The 24,378-nt window shown below is 41.3% G+C and overlaps 1 non-coding gene across 1 annotated transcript; it reads right to left on the bottom strand.

Annotated features, from left to right (window-relative positions):
* Positions 1 to 282: 282 nt before the first annotated feature.
* Positions 283 to 355, bottom strand: TRNAK-CUU (transfer RNA lysine (anticodon CUU)). The gene has a single exon. It is a non-coding gene; the product is annotated as a tRNA-Lys (tRNA).
* Positions 356 to 24,378: the final 24,023 nt, after the last annotated feature.

Raw genomic sequence — 24,378 nt, 5'->3', positions numbered from 1 at the left:
ATTCGTATTTTCTAGGGAACCATTATATTAAAAACATTAACCAGTTAACATACAGTTAACCATTATATTGTTAACATTTTTTTTAAACTTCAGAAATTTAGTTCACACTTTAATCCAGTGGATATGAATATTTCAAGAAAAATGGCTGTAATTTGCCTCAAAATTAAATATTTATACAGGGATGTTCAGCGAAATTTGGAAACACATACGAAGTTGATCTTATTGTTAGTGCGAAGGAAAACCCATAAGTTTCTAGTGATTATGGAATGTTTAAAAGTTTAGCGCCCAACGTGGGGCTCGAACCCACGACCCCGAGATTAAGAGTCTCGTGCTCTACCGACTGAGCTAGCCGGGCCGCTGGGGGTGAGCGACGATTTGTCAACAGTTAAACGCTTCGCCTGGGACCCAACCCAGGGTCCGTTAGAGGGTCTATTGTGAACGGGACCTTCCAGGTAGGGTAGGGTAACCTATTGCAAACATTGCAAACGTTGACACAAGGATTGAAGACGTTAATGCTGAAAATGGACTACTCGCTAGTGCTCGTTATGATCGTTAAAATCACGTGCATTAAATTAGGAATGCTGTTTCTGATTGCTTCTGATTCCTAGTCTGGCTTTCTTTAATTTATGAGTTTTACGTGAAGTGTCGTCAATTAAACTGGCATTCTTGATGCTCTAAAAAAGGATTTGGCACCATCGTATTTTTCGCGAAATTTTACGTAAGAAAAGTACATAAATCGCAAAATCCCTCACGCATTCAAGAGATCCATTCTTCACTCACAGCATTAAGCCCTAAGTATCTTCAAAACTGAAAAAAAATGCAAGTTATTTGGCTGCAAGAAAAAAACTCAAGATGCCCACAGTAATCGAATCAATGGAAGAAGTGGGACATGAAATTTTTGACAAAAATTGTAAAATTTTACGTTTATCACATCACAATTGTACTATTTCTATCAAACAGAACTATGTGCATTAAGACATGAGCCCTGAGACCCATAAGAATACATGCATTACAGGGCTCACGTCATGATGCACTTAGTTCCGTTTGACAGAAATACGTCCAATTTTAATTTTAAGGGGTGCTTTTTACAGAAAATTTTACGAAAAAAACCAGTGAAACTACTTTTAAAACATCCAAAATTTCATATTGATAAATATACGCTTATGAAGTTTCTAAATCATGTCCGACCTCTCCTATTGACTCTGTCCACTGTGTGCCGGTCCAAAATTATCTGTTTAGTGTTTCCCTGACTGTTCACGTTTTCCCGGACTGATCACGTTTTCCCTAGCTTTTCAAGACTTTACCACCCTAACTCAATCGCATCATTTGGCAACGTCGGAATCGTAAATACGCGCCGCCCCGTGGACGTAACGTCGGATTCCCGGCGTTGCTGATCGTCGAACTGTCAGCGATGCGGTTCGCTGTCCACAGAATTCCGGCGTGCCGGGGCGGAGGGCGGGGGCCGAATGACGGGGGGGGGGGCGGAGGGGGAGGCGCCGTATTTTTAGCCCCGCGTCGTGGCGCGCTAATGAGAGTGTCATAAAGTAAACACGCAGGTAACAAGAATGTATCTCGAGCCATTTAACCCCCCGCGCCCCGTGGCTCCCTGGCTTCCGCGGGTTGATTATTTTGGCACGGCGGCCCGTCAACGGATTTATACTTCGCAGGTAAGAGAACGCGACGCTATCCCGCGCCGCGGTGCCGCGTTTTCTCGTCGAATTTTCACGAGCGTCCGTTGTAAAAAAAGTGAAATCCATGCTCAATCGACCAATGGCGATGTTGCATGTGTGAGGAATTTGCGATTTGACCGTTGATTTTCATGTAAAAGTTCGCGAGAAATACGATAGTGCCTCTGGTTTTCCCTGAAATCAACACCTAAGCTCATAAAAAGCTCTCAAAGTTGAGGCAAAATGGAGGGGATATACCACCCTACCCTGAGAGTCCACGTCTACATCAAGACAAACTCTCCATGCAAAGATAGGGAGCAAATACATTAGCAGGGTTGCCGTGTTTTCAGTTTTTGAGTCCCCAAATAAAGTGGCAGCCCTGTCAATGTATTTGCTCCCTATCTTTGCATGGAGAGTTTGTCTTGATGTAGAGGTGGACTCTCAGGGTAGGGTGGAATATTCCCTCCATTTTGGCCTCAACTTGAGAGCTTTTTTTGAGCTCGGAAGATAATTGCAGAGAAAACCAGTGGCACCATCGTGTTTCTCGCGAACTTTTACATAAGAATCAACAGTCAAATCGCAAATTCCTCACACATGCAACATCTCCATAGGCGGATCCAGACTCTTCAATGGGCCAGTTGCGCTGGTCACAGAATCGTGTTTTGATGTTTGATTTTTGTAAACTGGCTAAAAACAATGAGATCCGTCCAAACCGCGTCTTTCTACGTTCAATATTAATCAAAATGAAGCCATTGAAAAGTCGGGGTTTTGACGTCATCCACCGCCGCAATGACACCCTTGGTTTCTTCTACCTTGCTTTTGTCCGATTAGTCCGATAGATTAGTCCGAATAAGAACTTTCTACGTTCAATATTAACCGGGATATCGCCACTTGAAAAGTCAGGTTTTTGACGTCATCCACCGCGGTGGTGACACTCTTGATTTCTTTCACCTTGTTTTCATCCGAGTTTCACGTTGAGTATGCAAATGTGTGTATCATCGACTGAACACAAAGTCTTCTAAGCGCTAATATGCGTTTCACGCCAGTTGAGAATTGGCCGAGTGCACTACTTTTGGCACAATGCGAGAAGTATTCATGCAGTCTTGTAGGCGCTAATATGCGGTTGACGCCGACCACATTGTTAGGCGCAATGCGTGAAGTCTTCCCACAGGCTTGCAGGCGCTAATATCATTCATCCGAGTTTCACGTTGAACAACCAGTTTAAATGTGCGTCAAACCGACTGATACCGAGGCGGCAGAGATCAAGGATGTCACTACCGTGGTGGATGACGTCAAAAACCCGACTTTTCAAAAGGCGATATCTCGGTTAATATTGCACTTGGAAAGTCGCGGTTTGGACAGATCTTATTATGTTTAGCCAATCTACAAGATTCAAGCATCAAACAAAACACGATTCTGTGACCAGCGCAACTGACCCATTGGGAGGGGCGTAAGAGGGGCCCAGGGGTGCTTCCCCCGAAATTTGCTGAAATTTTAAAGCATCTGATATGCAGTTTCAGTCCTTCGGGGCCTACCTGTAAGATTGAAAGCGCAATGATAATATGAGTAACCTCTATTGGAGAATAATTTGCACACATGAAATTATTGCTCCTTCTGAGAGTGCTTCGAGACCTGAATTTGCCGTATTTTTTATAATTTTGTTTCTGTTATGGGGAATTTTAGAAAAGCAGATTTGATATAATTTTCTACGCGATGTATGTTCTCGGGTTCAGCTGCCGGAAGAGCAATGCGTGCTACATTCTTTTGAAATGGAGGAAACAGCTGCATGATCTTAAAACACTCAAGGTGATTCGTCAAGCTCTCTGACATGATCGAACTGCCATGATCGATACCGCATCAACTTGGTCAAAAATCTCGGCAGATTTTGAATTTTCGGCCCAAAAAAGGCAAATAGCCCCTGCGCATGTGACTAAATAATAATAAACCAAAAAATTGGCAGAATTCTGAGAAATGAAAGCTGGATCCTATTCGGGAAAAAACGTCGCATTCGATACAGAAATTGATAACTGAATCGAATGCGAGGTTTTTCCAAACAAGATTCAGCTTTCATCTCTCTGAATTTTACCAATTTTTTTTTTTTGGTTTAAAATGATTATTTAAGCCCATGCGTCTTTTTTTGGGCTAAAAAAATCAAAATCTGCCAACACTTTTGACGTAACTGCTGCGATATTATATCGCATGCCAGTTCAACCACGTTGGAGAGCTCGACGAATCACCTTAATGGCGCTTATCAAATTCTGAATTTTCAATACATAATTGGACGTATTTATGCTAAAATGAACTATAAGCATAAGATTTATGCAACATAGTTCCTTCTAGCATATATACGTCCAATTGGGATTTCCTCTGAAATTTCAACAATTTGGGTCCACCACGCAACCTCGCAGGATTACTGTAGAGGTATCGTAGATTGACACGGCGACTTATTTCGATCTCACGTGTCTAATGGCATTCGACGTACCGCAACCATCCGCCCCCCTCCCCTCCCTTCACAATCCCCCCGATACCTCGCGCCAAGTGGGCGTATCACGTTGATCGGCCCGCGTTTTTCACTATTATACCGCGGTGTCACCCCCCTAACCCCCCCTTCACCGGAATGCCCGATCTCCACCCACGGGCGTTACGACCGAATGGATACCATATGGTCGGCACAAGACCGGTGTTCCCATTTTCCGGATACGAAACCGAATTTCGAAACCTGATGACATGCGGTTTCCGGCACTTTCCATCGACTTGGGTTTTAAAATATCTGTCAAGCACTGAAGCTTCGGTTATTTTTCGGTATTTTCAATAATTTCGGTTAGGGTGTCTACTAAAACAGGCTGGCCAAAATCAGTACTTTTACTGTACTTTTTCAGTACATTCCCGAGAGATTCAATACCTCCTCGACGGGAAAATTCAGTACTTTTTCAGTACCTCCATTCGACGAAATTCGAAAAATTTCAACATTTTGAATTTCCCTCTCAAATTGCGACAAATATGAAAAATTCCGGAGCTTCTAGCGAAATTTCCGCACTTTTTCAGTACTTAAAAAAGCAATACTATTTCCGGACTTGAAGTTTGAAACGACACATCGAACCACTATCGAATACAATCTATTTTACTTCAAATAGGATCTTCCTGTTTCTCTGCGCTTCATGGCATACTGAATCCGTTTCAGAAATTTCACGAAAATTCATTTCATTGAGTTTCGTGAAATTTTGCATCTCTGAGCGCACCGTGCTGCACCTAGTTTGCAACTAGTTGAAAAGCGAACAGGTAACGTTGAAAGGAGATCGCGATCATGGCGGAAGCCGATGAGGAATAATAATCGAATCGCCGCTTCATTCATCTTTCGCCTCTCCGATGCGGAGCGCGTGTAAATGAGCTTAACTTCATCGCCGTCAACCAACTTAGCGCCAGCTTTGCCACGTCACGTGGAAAACTTCCTTCGGCGCCTCGTCTGAGCGCGGACGATCGAGCGGGAACTTACGACACATTCATACTGCCGTGCTAAGTAAAAATGCCGAATAAGCATTCGAACGTTGCCAAATTGACTCTCAGAAAATAATTGTTTTTGAAGAAAGATATGAATGTTTTTCTTTAAAATTTTCAGACGCTTTAGATCAATTACGGACGGAATCCTCTGAAAAATCGGATGAGAAATGTGGATAACTTTTCCTGAAAATTCATGATTTGTCGAAGGAAATTTGGCAACGCCTGATGGCTTTTACGGCGTTTTTTCCGGTAGCATAGTACGTGACAGTATGTTGGAGTTTTTTGCCAACGTGCGTTAAAAGCTCAGCATAAAGCTGAAAATCGCAATACAGGGGGAAAAAGCTCATTCGAGCACAGTTTTCCCTCAAAGAGATAGAGAAGTCTTACGACTCGTGTGTCTACCGCAATCAGTTTGTGTATAGTACGTGAGAAAGATTATATACCACCTATATAGCAAATTCCGTACACAAGTCATGTTCGCCTTCATTTCGATGAATAGGCTATAACACTTCCTACCAGTCAAAATAGTGGCTCGACCCTTCAGAATGAAGGCAAATCAGCGAAAATTTGGCAATGTTTGCGGATTCTCGAACGGTGTCGAAGGTAGGAGAGTTTTTCTTGCGCCGACACCGAGCTGATGATAAAAAAAAATAAAAATAAAACATTTTTTTCCCCCGCACGGTGCTGAGCGACCCCGGGCCCAATCACCGGTGTATTATTGTTGATGTCGCTTCATTATGCGAACGCATTGGGCTCGATGGCGTGCGAGACGATGAAATAAAATTGGATTTAAATTTGAAAAAATAAATTTCAGAAGAGGCTGAGCCATCAGATGCTGCGAAAATTGCTTGACTATCTTTCTTATTCCCAGAGAATTTAGACTTTAATTGCATAAGAACGATAATTCTTGTCATAAAAATCCGATGAAATCAGGCGAAGGAGGTTCTATAGCTCTCTCAAACTATTCAGTGCAAAAATTCGGTAGGTCTTTAAATGAAACGTTTTAAAATGAATATGACTTTAAAACATTTCAAAAGCGCATCAATGTCACCCCATGTCTTCTTAAACGCTGCCGTGACAGCGAAGAGAGTAGTATGTACATTTCTGTATGAGCCATGATTTGCACATGTTTTTATGTTGTTTCGAAGTTCATCCCACCATGCACTTACTGCTCTCTTCGCTATCACGGCAGAACGTTCTGAAGTCATTTCTGAGATACTTTAGTTCTCCCGTTTTCTAAACGTCTCTGAAACATTTTATTATTTTCAGAGATATTTTAAAAACATTTCGAGCATCATTGGACTAATCCGCTGCCGTGCTAGGGAAAAACGCCGAATGATCCTTCAAGCGTTACCAAACTTCCTTCGATAAAATGCGAATTAGCTGGAAAACTTGCTGATAAATTTCTCTCAATCACTCGCATGAATTTTAGTCGCAATTTAATCTACATTGTTTGAAAATTTCAAGAGAAAATAATTATGACTCTCCTCAAAAATTAACATTTTATCGGAGGAAATTTGATAACTCTCGGATGTTAATAATACGAAGTTTTTCAAAAAATTGATTCAACAAATTGATTAGACACAGCTATAGACAATGATGACTTCCCTCTTTGTCTATCAATTTCAATAATCAGCCCCCTGCTGCACATCAGAGATGCGACTGAAGTCGATCGACGAATAAGTAATTTCTCGATTCAACCCGACGCGCCTTCAAAATCGGAAGCTAGGCCAAAAACTCGCCGTAGAGTACGTATTGTTATCTCACCTGCGCCTTGCTTCACTCGCGGGCATTTGCTGACATTTGATCGACACAATGGGGACTCTTGGCTGATATTTAAAATTGACAGCCAAAGCTATAGAGAAAGAGAAAATAAAGCGATTCTATTGGTTGCAACGGGTGGTTTTCAGACATTTAGGGAGAAAATGACGGACTAACTATAGGGTCTCTCAGGAGTTGCCGTCGGTTAGTCTATTACTCCTTCTCCGTCTACAGCAACAACTTGCTTCCACCTAGAATCCCTTTATACTGAGAGTTAAGACAACACCCGGGCAGTCACAAACGGGAATAAAGATTACACAAATTGAACGTTTTTTGTAATCTTTGATCGGCTCATTCTCAAATTCCTTTCTCCGTTCCTTCTCTCATTCCGTTTGTTCCTTGTTGAACCCGTAATTCCTCGATCGATTCCAAAATATAATCTTTGTAATGGTGAAAATGGAATCTTTATTCCCGTTAGTGACGCTGTGGAGGCCTAAAATACGGTGAGCAATCAGAAAAGGATACACATTGTCTTAACTCTCGGACTCTACTTCCACCAAAAGGCTTACTCCGTTTCCTCTTTGTCTATCGTTTTGTCTATCACTTTCAATAATCAGCTGGCTGACGACGAAAGGGCATCCGACGTAGGTGTATTTTGCTCATGAGCTCCGCAGGGCAATGAATGATATACGGACTATAAGACTCTTCTTGGGAAAGAGTTACACCTTTTGGTGTGCAGAGCGACGGAAAGGAATCCGCACCCACCAGCTTGAACATCGCCGAAGACTTGACGCAATGGAAGAATCACCCTGCCGTCGAGAGACGAAACAGGGGCTGGGACCCACGACAATGTTGTCAAGTTTACGTTAAATTCGCGCTTAAATGACAAAGTTGACACTGAGCTTTTTTTCCACGTGGTTTTGTCATTGAGCCCTCATTAGCTGAGTCATTTCGCTGAAGAAAATGGTAATTACACGGAGAAAAAAACTTCGTGCATGGGACCCGAAGTTGAGGTCGTATGGATCTCTGAAGTTTTCTGATCACGCATCCGAAAACTTGAGGTCGAGCTGCCGAAGTTCGGGTCAGACATCAAGGCACTTTGGTATGTATCGGAGTACTTCAGATGTGTGAGTTGAACCCCCTTCGGTACATATCGAAGTACTTCAGACGTCTGTCCAGAACTTCGGCAGCTGGACCTCACGTTTTTAGATATGTGATCCGAAAAACTTCAGAGATCCATATGACCTCAACTTCGGGTCCCATGCACGAAGTTTTTTCCTCCGTGCATCAAAACAGCTTTTCTCCGTAGTTTTGTGGGTTTTGGTTGAGCTGAGGAAACAGAGCTACCTCACTGCTATCTTCTCTATGGTGTTTCAGTAAATTTAGGAAGTCAACCCTATTCTCAATACTTGGTTTCGCACTTTACTCATGGTCTCTGATTATCACATGTTTTCGTTGATTTTCGATGTCTCGTGTCTGTTTAACAGGCTCTGCGTCACATTTCGATGAAAGATGATCCTTTCATACTCAAATTACCCTGTCAACTGGACCATTCTTCGCTCCGCATGCTATCTCCACCGGGGCAGCACGCAGCACGCAGCACACGCAGGGGCGGAAAACGGAACTCACACGGACTACTCTTGCAATTATAGGAACCACAATTTCCAGCTCACTTGGGAAACAACGTATGTACCATTAGCTCCCCTATGCACGTAGGTGTTTTTACAGACGAGCTAGAAATGTAAATCCGAATTTCAAAATGAAGTCTGCGTGGCCCCTCATCTGACAGCGACGGGCGCAGTTATTGTGTCGAGCAAGTTGAGTTAATTTGGTTTTCCTTCCACTTGTCGCGGGGGGACGGAGACAATCACGGGGAGGGGGTGGGGGGGAGACATTCCTCCCGTGGGGGAATCGATGGGCGCCCGCTGTAATGAAGGTGGAAAAAGAGGATCGGTGAAGGGGCGGGGGGCGGGAATGAGGGGGGGGGGGGGCGACGACAGCGGGATAGGTAAACGTACTGAGTGAGGCGAGAGGTCTGGAATACGTAATTAGTGCGCTGCCATGTTTGTTCGGTTGCGGACGGTCGGGTCGGGTCGGTTCGGGCGTGACCTTCGCGGGGGATCGTGACGCGCCCCGCGGACAACAGGTAGACTCCCGTGCTGAGGAAAAACGTCGTATGAGCCTTCAGACGTTGCCAAATTTCCTTTAATAAATCACGAATTTTCGGGAAAATTTGTACACGTTTTTCCTCCAATTTTTTTAAGTAATTTTGTTCACATTCACCTACAGTTCTTGAAATTTACAGGGAAAAATATTCATGCCTTTCCTCAAAAATGTACATTTTATTCGGGGAAATTTGGCAACTCTCGAATGTTCATACGGCGTTCTTCCTTAGCACGGCAGTTTAGACTCCCGTGCTGAGGAAAAACGCCGTATGAGCCTTCAGACGTTGCCAAATGTCCTTTTATAAATCACGAATTTTCGGGAAAATTTGTACACGTTTTTCCTCCAATTATTTAAATAATTTTGTTGGCAATTTCACCTACAGTTCCTGAAATTTTCAAGGAAAAATATTCATGCCTTCCCTCAAAAATGTAAATTTTATTCGGGGAAATTTGGTAACCTCGAATGTTCATACAGCGTTCTTCCTTAGCACGGCAGTTTAGACTCCCGTGCTGAGGAAAAGCGCCGTATGAGCCTTCAGACGTTGCCAAATGTCCTTTAATAAATCACGAATTTTCGGGAAAATTTGTACACGTTTTTCCTCCAATTTTTTAAGTAATTTTGTTGCAATTTCACCTACAGTTCTTGAAATTTACAGGGAAAAATATTCATGCCTTCCCTCAAAAATGTAAAGAGCCTCGCCAAAAAGTGGTGTTTTTTCGCCCCTTTTTTTATACCCGAGTTGGTCAACCGGACAGTGCTCAAATGAAAGCCTATGGTAAGGCAAACTTCCATGCAAAGTTTCAACTTGAAGTGACCCCTGGTTTAGGCTGTACAGCGTTGCCAATTTTCCAGTTTCATGTGCTAAAATCAAGGATATTGGACTATTAGTCCGGTGCATAAGTAGACTAGTACACCCAAGTTGGTCAACGAGACAGGGCTCAAACGAAAGCTTATGGTAAGGCAAACTTCCAGGAAAAGTTTCAACTTGAAGTGAAACCTCGTTTAGGCTGTACAGCGTTGTCCAATTTTCCATTTTTATGCGCTAAACTCACGAAATACTGAATCGTCATGGTTCAACAGACTATTATACCCGAGTTGGTCAACGAGACAAGGCTCAAACGAAAGCTTATGGTAAGGCAAACTTCCAGGAAAAGTTTCAACTTGAAGTGAAACCTCGTTTAGGCTGTACAGCGTCGCCAATTTTCCATTTTTATGCGCTAAACTCACGAAATACTGAATCATCATGGTTCAACAGACTATTATACCCGAGTTGGTCAACGAGACAAGGCTCAAACGAAAGCTTATGGTAAGGCAAACTTCTGGGAAAAGTTTCAACTTGAAGTAAAACCTCGTTTAGGCTGTACAGCGTTGCCAATTTTCCATTTTTATGTGCCAAAATGAAGAAATTCGGGACTAATAGTCCAATGCATCATAATCAAACAAACTAGTTCATCGGTCTACGAGCTGAATACTACCCTGAGATCGAATAGAAGCGCAACTAAGGGCCATCGTAAACTTTTCGAAGCAGTGTTGCCAATTTATTATTAATTTTTTTAACATAAAATTAGGGTTTTTTCCGAGATTTTTGGGGGAAAACGTACCTTCATGGGCTATAACTTTGATGAGTATGGGCTAAACATTACGACTCGATAGTAAATGAACGCTACAGACGGAGAAAATTGAATTCCGAACGCAATGATTCAGTATTTCGTGAGTTTAGCGCATAAAAATGGAAAATTGGCGACGCTGTACAGTCTAAACGAGGTTTCACTTCAAGTTGAAACTTTTCCTGGAAGTTTGCCTTACCATAAGCTTTCGTTTGAGCCTTGTCTCGTTGACCAACTCGGGTATAATAGTCTGTTGAACCATGACGATTCAGTATTTCGTGAGTTTAGCGCATAAAAATGGAAAATTGACAACGCTGTACAGCCTAAACGAGGTTTCACTTCAAGTTGAAACTTTTCCTGGAAGTTTGCCTTACCATAAGCTTTCGTTTGAGCCTTGTCTCGTTGACCAACTCGGGTATAATAGTCTGTTGAACCATGACGATTCAGTATTTCGTGAGTTTAGCGCATAAAAATGGAAAATTGACAACGCTGTACAGCCTAAACGAGGTTTCACTTCAAGTTGAAACTTTTCCTGGAAGTTTGCCTTACCATAAGCTTTCGTTTGAGCCTTGTCTCGTTGACCAACTCGGGTATAATAGTCTGTTGAACCATGACGATTCAGTATTTCGTGAGTTTAGCGCATAAAAATGGAAAATTGACAACGCTGTACAGTCTAAACGAGGTTTCACTTCAAGTTGAAACTTTTCCTGGAAGTTTGCCTTACCATAAGCTTTCGTTTGAGCCCTGTCCTCGTTGACCAACTTGGGTGTACTAGTCTACTTATGCACCGGACTAATAGTCCAATATCCTTGATTTTAGCACATGAAACTGGAAAATTGGCAACGCTGTACAGCCTAAACCAGGGGTCACTTCAAGTTGAAACTTTGCATGGAAGTTTGCCTTACCATAGGCTTTCATTTGAGCACTGTCCGGTTGACCAACTCGGGTATAAAAAAAAAGGGGCGAAACTTGGCGAGGCTCTTTTATTCGGGGAAATTTGGTAACCTCGAATGTTCATACAGCGTTCTTCCTTAGCACGGCAGTTTAGACTCCCGTGCTGAGGAAAAGCGCCGTATGAGCCTTCAGACGTTGCCAAATGTCCTTTAATAAATCACGAATTTTCGGGAAAATTTGTACACGTTTTTCCTCCAATTATTTAAATAATTTTGTTGGCAATTTCACCTACAGTTCCTGAAATTTTCAAGGAAAAATATTCATGCCTTCCCTCAAAAATGTAAATTTTATTCGGGGAAATTTGGTAACCTCGAATGTTCATACAGCGTTCTTCCTTAGCACGGCAGTTTAGACTCCCGTGCTGAGGAAAAGCGCCGTATGAGCCTTCAGACGTTGCCAAATGTCCTTTAATAAATCACGAATTTTCGGGAAAATTTGTACACGTTTTTCCTCCAATTTTTTAAACTAATTTTGTTGGCAATTTCACCTAAAGTTCTTGAAATTTTCGAGGAAAAATATTCATGCCTTTCCTCAAAAATGTACATTTTATTCGGGGAAATTTGGCAACTCTCGAATGTTCATACGGCGTTCTTCCTTAGCACGGCAGAGGCAGACGCCCGTGCTCTAGGGAAAACGCCGTATGAGCCTTCGGACGTTGTCATATTTCTCCAGATAAAATACGATTTCACTGGAAAAATTTTGAATATATTTCATCCGATTTTTCAGACACTCTTCATCGCAATTTCATCTAAAGTATCTGAAAATTTCAAAGAAAAATATGCACAACTTTCCTCAAAAATACATGTTTTATCCGGGGAAATTTAACAACTCTCGAATGTTCATACGGCGTTCTTCCTTAGCACGGCATGTGACAGTAGAGAAGTACACTAGATTGTCGCTTATGGTTGGTTGAGCGACTTAAACGCCCTTTATTTTTAGATATAATAAATTAGGACTTCAATTTGAGGTAGGAACTACAATTATTTCTGGATCATCCGTAAAGAGAATGAATGGCATTCATGTTCGGGATCTACGAATCAAGATCGGTGCTCTTCACATGGTCCCAGGACTGGGTCCCACCATGAGGGAGAACGCAATCCCGGTGTATTTCCTTCGGAGAATACACTAAAACACGTACGTGCATAGGGAAACTAATGGTACATGCGTTGTTTCTACAAAATTCCTGCTTCCAAACAGTCGGAAAATACACTAAAATGTAGTCCATTTGGTACTCAGATAAACGGATTTTGAGATACATCGCACTTCTTTCAAATCCGTTGATTTCATATTTTCCTGTTTGAAGCTATAGTAAAAATCGATTATGGAGGTGTTCGTTGCGGGCTCCCAGATAATCGATCTTTCTGTGTAGGTTGATATGGCAGATCGAACGATTTATCGCAAAGGAAGACACCCCACTCAAGTGAATCACCGGGAGAGGCGCAAAGCCCTAGCACTCGAGGAGGTCCTGAGGGGTAGTGTTGGGCGCCGCGTTACAGGAAGATAAATCATAACTTGAAAAAAAGCACGGTGGCACATAAAAAATCGAGTGGAAACTTCGGCGATATAAACACGTGAATAAATAATAAACTTCTCCAGGAGAGCCCAGCTTCACAGTCATTGCCATTTTTGAGGGGGAGGAAAAACATTTGTCCATTTTTTGATAGTGTGTGGGAGACGATTCCAAAAATGGGTATCATGCTTGTACCATCACTTCATCCAAGACAGGAGAGAGGGGTAAATAGATTGCATTATGCAAAAAGGAACCAGTGCAATTGCAGTGTTTCCAAAATCGTACAACTTCTTCTTTCCTTTTAAAAATACTCAATATATGTACAGTATTAAAATTTACACAGTTATTTCCCCTAAAAATCAATTTTTCGGTGGGAAGCAAAAAAATTGCTATTCTGAAAGATTTTTTTTAGATAATTATAGAGAAGCAACATTTTTAAAACACTGTAATCGCGATAATTCCTTTTTGCTAAATGCGATCCAAATAAAGGTAAATGCATACTTGCATGTTCAGAAGTAGTAAGATCCCTGACGGATACAGAAAATTGGCAACATTGTCTTTCCTCCATTTAAACCTATGGAAATGTATCGATTCTTGAGGAGGCCAGGTACTGTGACAAGAATCGATTTTTTAGCATAGGTTTAAATGGAGGGAATGTGGTGTATCCAAATTGCTGAATCCGTCTCCGACTACGATCATTGAGGTTCTCAGATTTCTTCTTACCTGGAACAGAAAAAAATAAATTGTATTAAAAATCAAGAAGTTTTGACAGCTTTTCCTTCCAATTTTTGATCCTCCAACCCCATTCTAGGCACACGAGAAAAAAATAAATTGTTTTAAAAATCAAGAATTTTTGACAGCTTTTCCTTCCATTTTTTGATCCTCCTACCCCGTTCTATGTATATACATGTGAAAAAAATAAATTGTATTAAAAATCAATGATTTTTCTCGGCTTTTTTTCTAATTTTTGGTCGTCCTACCTCTAGGCACAAGGAAGGCAGCATTAAGGTTTCCCTCCCCTTAAAAATGAGGTCAGATTTGAGTCAACCCTTCCTCCAAATACTCATGAAGTCAAGGCTCCGCACCCTTTTTTGCAAAAATTTTCTCCAAAATGGGCGCATAACGCCAGGACCGGCTTGATCTCCACTGAAAAAAATAACATGCTGTTTTAGCATCTAGGATGTCAAAAATGTGTCTGGTGATCCCAAGATGCTGCCTTTACTGCCCCCGCAGTTGAATTTGCATTCACAGGATGTAAAATTAACTGCGGGGGCAGTAAAGGCAGCATCTTGGGATCACCAAACACATTTTTGACATCCTAGATGCTAAAACAGCATATTATTTTTTTCGGTGTCCCTCCCCCATTACCAGCTACATGACGCGCACCCTTTCAACCCCTTCCCTCCTCGGACCTCAATCGCTTTATAGACCCTTAAGTTTTCTTTCTATGCAGAATCATAATAATTTTCAGAAGTAGAGAGAAAAGAGATATTTTGATTATTTTTATCTACAATCTCACAAAATACAATCTGTCCGATCTACAAATACAAAAATAAAAGCCGCTTTCACAGCGCTCTGTGACATCTACCGCCAATTTCCTACTGACAGCCTTTAGAGAGTTGGCACTCCTTCATTTCTTGCAATAATCACCTCTTCACGTTCTGTAGAGGGACATTTTTTGTGCCTTCTAAATACAAAAGCGTGACATTTACGATGATACCACTATTCGACCACGTAGGAGCTTGTGTTGCCTACACTAAAAGTTGAAGGCGAACTGACTTGACTAGACGTTCTCTTCGTCTCCTCAGGAGAGGAACCCAATCGAGCATTTTTTTTTTTACCATTTACACATGTTTTGAATTAATGAGTAGACCTTAGAAAGAAACCAAGCTACATCTGTTATTGTCAAATTTAAATGGGCAATTTTAATTTTTTCATGAAAACGGTTGCACGGCTTTTTGTGCAAATTTCAGTTAATTTTCTGCAAAGTACGAAGTGAATAGTTGAAAATTTTTCATGAAATTTCTGCAAACTTTTTCTTGTAAAAAATTAAAATTGCCCCGTTAAATTTGGCAATAGCTGATGTGGCTTGGTTCCGTTCTGCTGAACGCGGTCCAAGTGACCCTAGGGTGATAAATCCAGGGTGTCTACTAAAAAAGGCTGGCCAAAAATCAGTACTTTTACAGTACTTTTTCAGTACATTCCCAAGAAATTTAGTACCTCCTCAACAGAAAAATTCAGTACTTTTTCAGTACCTTCAACTGACGAAATTCGAAAAATTTCAAAAATTTGAATTTCCCGCTCAACCTAAGACAAAAATGAAAAAAATTCCGGACTTTCTTGCGAAATTGCCGCACTTTTTCAGTACTTCCGGACCGCCCTTCAAAAATCAGTACTATTTCTGGACTTTCCGGACTTGTAGACACCCTAGACGAGTAGCATTTGCCAGATTCCGCGAAAAAAGTGGATACTATGCACGCATAGGTTTAAAGAGGCAAAATTATGATTTTTCAGCGCTATCTGCTGACATTGGACGAGATCGTGGGTGGCGTCGGCGTGCACTGAACTGAAAGTCTGACGAGATTCCGACGACTCTGCTTTGACGTGAAAGTTGAAAGTCGGGCGTTGACGTGAAGCGTCGGGGAGCGGCGATAAAAACGGCGGGAACAATAAACAAAAGCCGGGAAACCAAAACAATCCCGGCGGCCCGCCCAAAATTCGACAACGCCTTAAAGTCGCGACACTCGTAAAACATTTTTATGCTCCTGTTCCCGATGGAGCGGGAGGGGGAGGGTTGCTAGAGATCATGGCAACGGAGGATTGATGGGAGAGAGGGAAGTGATGACCATTTTGCGATTAGCTGTGACGTCACTTCTTTCAGTTGGAGTCGGAACGTCATTACCTAGGCTGCTGTGCTGAGAGAGAGCACAGTATCTGTTAAATTTTCCATTTTTCGTTGATTGAAAACTTAACCTTAATTTGAGAATCTGCTGAAAATTGTCAAAATCGCCTGCAATTAACAACTTTCAGTATTCCGGCTGAACTGAAATTAAAGTTTTTTTCTTCGTGTAGCATTTTCCGATGGTAAAATTTGCAATGCTGCATTGCCAAAACGAGCTTTGAAGTCAAGCTACAACTTTCATTTGAGGATCGTCTCATCACAAGGTTTCGTTTAGGTCACATTTGAACCAAGTCCCTGGGTTCCCCCCAAAAAAGGCATTTTTTTGAGAGGCTAAGCTGATATTTCCGGTGTTTCCCGGCATGTCGACACATGGTGGCGAAATTTTATGAAAAATGAAATCTTAAAATTTCACGTGAAATATTTCATGAAATTACAGAAATTTATGGTATATTTGTACATTGAAAAATACCGGGTTCCGTTTCATGTTTCAAAAAAATGTAAAGATTGTGACTTCCTTCTATTTTTGTGTGCGGGTTGCATATTTTAGCCCCTAAAATATATGAAATATTTCACAGCCTAGTAAAATTTCATGAAATATTTCACTGACATTTCCAGGGTGTCTCTTACAACAGGCTGGCCAAAAATCAGTACTTTTTCAGTGCATTCCGAAGAAATTCAGTACCTCCTCAACAGAAAAATTCAGTACTTTTTCAGTACCTCCAATTGACGAAATTCGAAAAAATTTCAAAAATTTTGATTTCTTGCTCAAATCGCGACAAAAATGACAAAAAATGAAAATAATTCCGGACCTTCTAGCGGAATTTCCGCACTTTTTCAATACTTCCGAACCGCCCTTAAAAAATCAGTACTATTTCCGAACTTTCTGGGAATTCCGGACTTGCAGACAGCCTGCATTTCCGATCTTTCATTTCTTTCTTACGTTTCATGCCACCCTGTATAGACACCCTGCAAATGAAGTATCGTTTATACTCCTGAGCCCCTAATGCTCAGGAGTACAATTCAACGGAAGGCGCCGATCGCTGCCGGCGATTTTCCCGACGGATCCCGCGCATTTCTCACCTCGGAATCCGATTTAAGCCCGGTGAGTGGGGAAAGTACGCGACAAGACGCTCGTTGCCCGGATCGGGAGTTGGAAATCCATTTGCTCCAACAATATTTTCACAAGTAAAAATGTTTGTTCGAATAAGTCCCAGACGTTGCGATATAATTCCATTAAGGATCGTCCTAAAAAAAACCCGAGTACTCGGCGAGCGGGGGTGGAAATATAATTTAGTCTTATTTTAAATAAATTACTCGCAGATAAGAAGCGACTTAAACGGCGCGCGGCGGGAGAGGAGAGGTCACGAGTTATCCTCTGGCGAGGCTCAAGGGAACAGGATTACTAACACATTGGACTGAGGAAGGTGTTTGCGAGGTTGCCGATGTGGGCAAACGGCATCGAAAAAAGGCGAACGTTTAGTTGGATTACATTTTAATAGACTGATTTAGTAAGTAAGTACGTCATTCGATAAAATATCGAAGTAGTTTTAACCAAAACAAATAGCATAATCTCTTGTACGAATGATAAGAAAATTAATTTTGCTAATTCATTACAATTGGATTACATTTTGCAATAAGGAGCCACTATTTCTGGCTCTTCCATAAAAGCACCTTTCTGCATAGGGAAACCCATGGCATATATGTTGTTTCTAAAATGAGCCAGAAATAGTGGTTCCTTATTGCAAAATGTGGTCCAATTGGTCATTAATAGGTCATAAGTCGATGGAGGACTCATTGAACGCGAGAAATTTCGATTGCGAGAGACACTATGCCGCACTTTACCACCATAATGCCGTGCTAAGTAAGAACGCCGTATGAGCCTTCAAACGCTGCCAAATCTCCTCTGATGAAAACCGAATTTACTGGGAAAATTGCGAATATTATTTTCCAAAATTTTCAGACAATTTTTTGCGCAATTTAAACTAAAATATCTAAAAATTTCAAGGGAACATATGCATGAATGTGGTCAAAAATACCGGTTTTATCGAGGGAAATTTGGCAACTCTCAAATGTTCATACGGCGTTCTTCCTTAGCACGGCAGTATACTAAGGTAGGGTGTGTAAATACTGGTCGGTGGAATAATCCTAAAATTTTTCTCGATTCTCTGATGTTTCATACACCGATCACAATACCCAAAATTGTTCTCAAATGTTCATACGGCGTTCTTCCTTAGCACGGCAGCATCGACGAAAATCATAGACAAGGTGTTTTGTTTGTTAATTATTAATCCATGACTTAATCCACTGAATCAGCCGATGGCTTGTCCATAAAAGCGCTCGTCTGCATAGAGAACATAGAAATGGGAGAGGTTGAGAAAGAACAGGACCAGAACAAGAAAAAGAGGTAGAAAAGAAGAAAAGAAGAATGGGAGGAAAAAAAGGGGAATAAGAAGAGGAGGCGGGAACAAAAAAGAGATTTATACCTTGAAGTTCTTGCAGTTTGGAACTACACAAAGTGCCATACACAAAGACTACTACACAAGACGCAAATTTAAGCATTATGATGTATGCATTCTCAAATCTCACTTAAAACACGACTTGTGCAACAAAAATTACTGAAGTAACTCTTGACAAAAATACCTATTAACATTTTACAATACATACGAAAGTCCTCGTTCATAAAAAGCATTATCTACTTTGGTCAAATCGGACAGAGAACCTAACCGTGATCATCTTTGCAGTATGAAAAATAACAAGCTCAATTTCTGCGCTTCGGCTCAACTGTTATACGTTGTACTCATTTAGAACAACACAAGATCGGGAAGGAATAGCACCGTTTATTGGGAAGCCTGCAAAAACCACAGTAGTGCAGGTTGATTCGAGTGGTTTTTCGTGTGAGTGGGATATTCAAATTTATTGTAGAAAATGATTAACAAAAAATCGATAAAATGTTGGTTGAGAGTCACATTCAGTGTTTTCCGTTGCGCCAAACGTGTTCTAACTGAAATTCTGAGAGGAAAATGCCGAGATTCTTACCCTGTCCAGTGGTCCATTCATCAGACAGGAAGAATTTTCAACAGAGCACAGATTTTTTCCCGATTTCTGAAAACTTGACTTTCGTCGGTTGAACACTTTTTTGACGAAACGGCTCATTGTCAGTCAATATTCGTTGAGAATCGACAACTTGGGCCTCGCTTTTGATCTGCGAAAAGGCTCTGGCTAAGCATAAAAAATGAAGAAGAAAAAGGAAAAGAAACAGGTCTGGGAATAACTCGGAGGGGGAAACACTTAAAAAGTTGGCTCAAGTAAGGAGGAAGCGAAAAAAAGTTTTGTCTTAACCCTCAAAAAGCTTTCATCAACTTTAATGGATTCACTTTTCCCTGGGACTCCTCTCGTTCTTTTGCAGGTTCCTCTCTGCTCTCTGATACACCTACAGAACCCCTCTGGAGCCTCTAGACAAGGTATGGATTGACGAGCTTGGAGAACAAGGTGCATAAGTGCATTTTTCCTACTTTAAGAAGAATAAATTGCATAAAGGAAGATATACCCTGACTTGACCATTCTTCCCACAAAAATGTCAATTCCTGGGATTTTTCACGGATATTTTTGTCCCCGCATGATATTTTTCGTACCATACCACGTGATCGCGCCTCTGTACAAAATATTCTACATCTGAGAAAAAGTGAATCACTACAATTTTCAGGATACTTTGCCCTTTAAAAGTCAAAATAAAAAATTCGTGAAATTGGAAATTATCACGAAATTTATTGGGTATTCTGATCGGTGTATGAAAGATCAGGGAATCGAGACAAATTTTAGGTTTATTCCACCGACCAGTATTTACTTACCCTACCTCTATGTACTGCCGTGCTAAGGAAAAACGCCGTATGAGCCTTCAGGTGTTGCCAAATTTCTCCCGATAAAACGCAAATTTCCTGGTAAAATTATGAATATATTTCTTCCAATTTTTGAGATAATTTTGTTCGAGATTTAACCTAAAGTTCCGGAAAATTTCAAAGAAGTATATTCATTACTTTCCTCAAAAATAAACCTTGTATCGGAGGAGATTTGACGACTTTTGAATGTCCATACGGCGTTCTTCCTTAGCACGGCAGTATAGTTAAAATCGATGTTTGAACCATCCGTCGTGTCGCGTCGTCTGTTTACGCAAACAAAGTTCATCTTCGGATCAAAGTTGTCATTTCTCTAGTGAAGTTAGACGATGAAATTTCTACCGCCAGGGAAATTCGAAATTGAGCCGCATGAACGACAACACTACTACTCCAGACCCGGCTAATCTATTGAATAATACCTCTGCGTGCAAAAAAATTCAACGGCCCGGCCAGCAGAAAGGTCAGGCGCGTATTCTCTTGACCCACTTCCGATACGACACGATAACACGATTACGTGCAGTCAATTAATTTGATAATCCGCAGCCACGTACAGCAGCTCATTCTGCAAGTAAATCTTTGTTACGATTTTTAAAGCACCAGTTCGTCGCTTCCCGAACGAAGGAATGTAACTCGATTCCGGGGTCCCAAAATTGACTCAATCAATTCAATTTTTTACAAGGATATTTTTGCACAATTGTTGTTGAAAATGTGTCTAATTTTTGCAGAAGTTAGAAGAATCACTGGGAAAAAAGTCGCTGGGATCTAGAGTCTAGACTCTTAGTAACATCGACAAGAAAAAATACTCTTGATTCAATACGATTGATTCTTGAATCAAGGAGGCGAGCCTGGGCCTCTTGATCTGGGCGGATTTCCTTTTGATTCAAGCAAAAACTCCCATTCAATCAAGAGTATTTTTTCTTGTCAATGTTTTTGAGAGTCTGGACTCAAGATCCGAGTGACTTTTTAACCCAAAATCGGTGAAATTTTCAATGAGAGGTTTTCAAAATTCTCCTTGTTAGTGTGCAATTTACGCGAGGAATCTTAGAAATGTTGGAATGGAGGTAAGTTTTCTCATGTGAAAACCGACGAGTTGATGGGTTTGGCGGACAAAGTGCGTGAGTACAGTTGAGGAGTTGGGTGCAGAAAGAACATTTCTTGGTTGCGGCCTTTCAGAATAGCTAGAGATAGCTCAGATATAATTTGTAGAAATTGCACTTCGTTGTACTAAAAGCTACGCAATCAGTCGACATCTCCAATGATTACAATCTCCAAGAAATGATTTTGTGTACACCAAGGCAAAGCAATGAATGAAAATTTGAAAACCCTCAACAAGTCAACCGCTGCATGGTGTCAAAAACCGGACGAGAATCAAAAGCAGGCTCGCCGAAAATTTGAAAAATCTTAAAAACCAATTATTCAATAAGGCGGTTGTAAAAGAATGGATCCGTAGGCAGTGTTAGGAATCAACCATTACATTACATTTTTCCTCATAGTAATTTAAGCTAAAAATCGCGGACACTTCCAGAATTTCCAAATTCAACTCCGACTTTAAATATATCACCGTCAATTATACATCGATATTATCCTATTATTATTGATTATAATACTGATAATAAAATAAGCGACCTTGATTGTACATTCATATGAAGAAGGATAATTGAATCAGTGAGAACGGAAACACACCAACTCAAAAAAACGAAAATAATCAAGATACAAAACTGCACAGTAGGCGAAGAAGTTGGTCTCAGAAAAAGATTTTTTGTGCCGAAAGACAAATACTGCCGTGCTATTGAAGAATGCCGTATGAGCATTCGAGAGTTGCCAGAAAGCAAATGTGCGTAACACCGACTGAGCTCAAAGTCTTCTAAGCGCTGATATGCGTTTCACGCCAATTGAGAATTGACCGACTGCACTACTTTTGGCGCTATGCGAGAGGTATTCATGCCGTCTTGTAGGCGCTAATATGCGGTTGACGCCGACCGCATTGTTTGGCGCAATGCGTGAAGTCTTCCCACAGGCTTGCAGGCGCTAATATCATTCGTCCGAATTTCACGTTGAGTAACCAGTGCGAATGTGCGTCACCAATGAAAACAAGGTGACAGAGGCCAAGGGTGTCACTACCGTGGATGTCGTCAAAAACCCGACTTTTTAAAGGGCGATAACGTACCAAGTAACTGTTTGGACAGATCTTAATATTTTTAGATGATCTAATAGAATCAAGCATCGAAACACGATTTCTTAACCTCTCCGAAGTCAGGACGGAGGCCCGGGGCGTATACTGTCGTACTAAGGAAGAACGCCGCATGAACATTCGAGAGTTGCCAGAAAGCCCTTGATTAAAACATGTAGATTAAATGCGTACAAAATAATTTTGGAAAATTTCGGAAAATAATATACGCAATTTTCCCTGTAGTTTCGGTTTTTATCGGAGGAAACCTGACAACGTCTGAAGGCTCATACGGCGTTCTTCTTTAGCACGCCAGAATACTTAAGGACACACTTAAAAGGTCCAAGTTGTAACAGATGCGCTAACTTCAATGACCTTCAGGAAAAGTTACTGTCTTCAATAAAAACTGAGCATTTTCGAGCTACCGAGTTGGTGTGTTTTCGTTCTCACTGATTCAATTTATAAAAATGGTGCACTCGTCGAGATGTGGCAGCCGCAAATGAAGAAAAAACGATCCGGTCATGCAAGTGTAAGTGTCGAGACCAAGCAGCATCCTGCTCTCGGCTCCAGGACCAGACGGCTGCTCTCCTGAACGAGAACGCCGCAAGTCCTATGGAGATCCCCCGTAGATAAGAGATTTATCCTTAGCACGGTAGATCATCGTTTGGTCCTTCGGACCAGTTACAACCGCGTAACTCACGTTTAAATCAACCGCACCTCCGTCGTTTTTACTCAGCGCGGCCGCGGCAGACCGACATTCCTGACTCCCGCCGCCATCTTCGTACCTGGTTCCTGGCGGCCCTGTCTGATCGCCCCCCCCCCTTCACACCCCTCTGCTCGAACACCCACTTTACCTGTTAAAAAATCGCTTCCCCTTCCCCCTCACCTCTTTACTTACACCACTCCTCTTCGGATGGATCGGAGGTGGGGTAGGGGAGACCGCCCGCATCCGTTGAAGGAACGTGGGGTAAAAACGCCATACGAACTTTCGGATGTAGCCAAATTTCCCCTGATAAAATGTGTATTTTAGAGAAAACCTGTGACAGGGTGTGTACTACAACAGGCTGGTCAAAACTAAGTACTTTTTCAGTACATTCTCGAGAAATTCAGTACCTCCTCCAACAAAAAAATTCCGTACTTTTTCAGTACCTCCATTTGACGAAATTAGAAAAATTTCAAAATTTGAAATTGCGACAAAAATGACAAAAAATTAAAAACAATTCCGGACCTTTATGCGGAATTCCCGCGGTTTTCCAGTACTTCCGGACCGTCCTTAAAAAATCAGTACTATTTCCGGAAATTCCGGACTTGTAGACACCCTGCTGTGAATATTTTTCCTTCAAATTTCCTGATATTTTAGATCAAATTGCAAATATAACACTTGGAAAAATTGAAGAAAGATATTCCTAAATTGCCCGGGAATTTTTTGCTAGGTTAAAGGAAATTTGGCAATGTTCGAAGGCCCATATGGTGTTCTTCCTTAGCTAGCATGGTTGCGTACCTTGACGATTAATCCGGTCTAATTTGGGAGGCTGCGCCCCGGAGGAAGGCTCCCTCGGAAGGGAGGTCTGCCCCCTGCCGCCGACTATTTTTAATGGTTTTGCCGCACAGTGGATCGAGTCAATGAGAGAGGTCGGACAAAATTTGGAAACTTTAAAAGCTTATAATTCCGTTCATACCCACCTTTGGGGTCTTAAAAGTGGTTTCATTGGTTTCCTCGTGAAATTTTCTTTCGAAAACACACCTTATAATATTAAATATGACGAATTAAACATCGAAAGTTGCAGTTTCAGTTTACGATTTCAAGTCCGACCTCTCTGATTGACTTGATCTACTGTGCGCCGCGTTGGATCCTTGGGAGAACGTTTATTAATAAATATTAGTCGTGAACCGTAAAATCGAGTGCAACCGATCGGAACGGTGACTCAGGATGAGAAAAAAGCCCCGAAATTCTCATGGATTCCCTGATCAAATAAAAAGAAATCCCTTCGTTGTCGATGGTAATAAATGACTCCCCTGACACACGCTTAAAAATATTTAATGGTTTGTCAAAGTTTATCTGAGACTTAGATCATTGTAAAATGTTTCTGTGTCTCCTGTAAATATTGAATTTTAGGGCATGTTAGACTGTAGGATCTATTGATCGTGTAGATGTCGAATATTGAATCAGGCTTCTCTTAAATACCTTTAAAATAAAATTGTGACTTGGATGGAAATCTGATTCACTTACTGATTTTAGACCAAATAATTTCC

This window comes from Bemisia tabaci, chromosome 8 (assembly GCF_918797505.1).
Source record: "Bemisia tabaci chromosome 8, PGI_BMITA_v3".
Lineage (NCBI taxonomy): Eukaryota > Metazoa > Arthropoda > Insecta > Hemiptera > Aleyrodidae > Bemisia > Bemisia tabaci.
Note: the sequence above shows the minus strand (reverse complement) of the source record. Positions and strands in the feature narration are given on the sequence as shown.